The sequence below is a fragment of the Belonocnema kinseyi genome, chromosome 3 (assembly GCF_010883055.1).
Source record: "Belonocnema kinseyi isolate 2016_QV_RU_SX_M_011 chromosome 3, B_treatae_v1, whole genome shotgun sequence".
Lineage (NCBI taxonomy): Eukaryota > Metazoa > Arthropoda > Insecta > Hymenoptera > Cynipidae > Belonocnema > Belonocnema kinseyi.
Genome location: NC_046659.1, coordinates 18353899 through 18356778, shown reverse-complemented (window position 1 = coordinate 18356778; position 2880 = coordinate 18353899).

Here is a 2880-nt window from a genome sequence, read left to right as displayed (position 1 = left end):
TTATGTTTTATACTTGAAGTAACGTAACCTCAAAATACACGCATTAAAGAGGCGCGCGAAGTATTCAAATCATGAGAATCGCCAGCCCAGCATCGAAATCTGTAAATATTAAAATCATAATCTCTTCATTTTATTTCAAAGCAGATAGAGATATAAATAGAACCGCCGAAGTGTTCCGACCGACAGTCGTGCACCTTCGAGTTTTCAAATTCAGAAGAGGAGAAATGGGTTGCGCGCGCAACCCAGGCATTTATATCGTCTCCTACCATATTCACACGGACATAGACGTGTCATTGCATTGGACCACGTCTCGTTTCAGATCTGGGATCACTGGACTAGACAAGCCATTGCGGGGTTGATGCAATGAGGAGGGAGGTCCGCCATCTTTTGATATCCCGCGACACACATGGCAGCGCCCACATGTTTATATTTTCACGCACAGTTTGTCGGCAAAAATGTTGGTGCGCATAATCAAGTGGCACATCGTAAGATGGCGGCTCTCCCCACTCATTCAATTTTCCCCCCTCCCGTGAATTAGGGATCGGGCTGATTCACAGCATTCACTTCACACTTTAAGGTTAAAAAACGACTAGCCCGCTAAAGCTCCGTGCACAGGAAGTAGCTATTCAGATCTGTGTGCGTTGAACCGTGTTCTCTTTTTCGTTGCTCCTTGTGCTTATTCGCTGTGCAAATGTGTGTGCGCCCCGCTTTAAAGTTACTGACGAAACGCTTATTAACATACGGTAACTTTCTCCGTTACCTTCTCCAAATCGTTGTTACCGAGAATTTTCTAAAGCCCTGGCTCAACGCTGTGTTGTAGAGCATATCTTTAAGACAGCCTATATTGGAGACAGCGTGTAGCTGAGTCAAAACGGTGTTTAAGAGTAGAGTTAGAAAATTCTCGGTAACAAAGATTTGCAGAAGGTAACGAAGAACGTTACCGTATGTTACGGAGAATGCGAGAATTTACGAAAAATTTCAATTTTTACTATTATTTTTTGTGTTTTTACGATAAATAACGTTCATACTCAATGCTCTTAAGCCTAAATACCAAGAATCATTAGGAATTAACATTATTTTTCAGTTTTATATACAATATACTTAATGTTTTTTAGAATAGGATTTTATTGATTAAATACAGAAAAAGGCATAGTGCCTTTTTTAATGTATTAAAACCCATCATTCTTTAGAATGTAGTCGAATGCTGAGAAAAATTTTGCCCGTCGAGTTGATCTAAAATATTATCTATAACTAGTAGAGTGTACGTATCCTGTTCAGTATCCTTATTGAGTTGCCTGTAGTCAATCACCATTCGGAGTTTAGTCCCTTTTTTGGGGACTATCTAAAGTGGTTAATTAAAAGGTAATTGCGAGTGCCTAATTATTCCTTTTTCTAAAAGTTCCTGGCAGTGTTCTAAACAAAATTCCTTGTGAACATCAGGGAGCTTATGCGATCTTAAACTGACTACTTTGCCTGAATTTAGCGTGATTTCATGGTGTATTAATGTGGTACATGGTAAGGGGTCACCTGGTAAAGTAAACACTTCCTGGTATGTATGAATGATCTTGCGTATTTCACTTTTTGTACTTGGTTCGTTATGTGATAATTGCAGAATTTTTTCAAGTTTGATGATCCTGGTTAATATTGTCTTGTCTGGTATCCTTTGTTCCTCGCTTCCTACCTTTTTTGAGTCTCGTCTCGAGACTGAATGTTTAAAATTTGTTTCCATTTTTATGATTTCTGGTATCAGGATGGGGTTTGTGGAATAGTTATTTATTGGAACCCTGATTTCGCGTTTTTTTATGGTGTAAATTCCATCGGGGATTACTTTATTTTATCCTATCCAAACATTTCCGTCTTCTTCTCGTACTTCTATTCTGCAAACTTTAGAGGTATTTTTATCGATATAGTTGCCATTTTTATATAGGGGCATTTTTTTGTCGCCTAGGATCAGGGATTTTGATCCCGTATCTTTAATATATATAACATCTTTAACTTAGTTAATAATATAGCGTATCTTTAATGCACTTTAAAGAAGGGTAGACCAATAATTCCGGCTTCCGGTAGGGGAAAATCGCCATATACTAAATGAAACATATGCTTTTTCTTTTCATATGGTATGTAGGCTGCTTCTGACGACTGGTGTCGGTGATTGCCCATAGCGAAATTTTTAAGAAATTTTATTTTTTCGACTTGGTCCGGTAATTTTCTCTTCTTTATAATGTTAATTGATCCCCCTGAGTCAACTAGTAAGTTATGTTCTGCTCCATTTCTTCGTCTTCCTCTAATGGATAATAGTTGTGCATATACTGTTGAGACTCGGCTGAGTCCTCGTACTCTAACTATTCCATTTTTTCCTCTTCCGTTATTAAATTGCTGTCTATCACGTTGTCTTCTTGTTCTTGAACTGTCCTTATTTGGGGTAGTCGTGTGAAAGATTGACCGCATTGAAAATTTCCAGGTCTCGCAGAGCATTGTGCTGCAAAATGGCCAAGATTTCGGTATTTGTGACAATTCCTTTTGGTTCGGTCGGCCAATGCTATATTTTGGTTAGGAACTCTTGGTGTTGTGTTTTCTTGAGGCCGTTAAATTTGTGGTTGTGTGGGTCGACGTATACTAACACCCACGAAGTACTACAAGGAGCCTGCACGCCATGCATGTCGCCTGGCGCCAGTTCGCGATCGCCTGTCCTCGAAGTTTCATGCCTTCCCAGATTAGAGCGCCCCTTCAGTGAAAATATAAAATTAGAAATTTCTGTATACTATAGAGTATCGAGTATGTTTATAGGTTAAGTTTGGTCATGTCAAGTGTCAGTTGGAGTCACGCACGCAGTGATAATGCTGGTATGATTTATATAATTATATGAATAACGCCATTAAA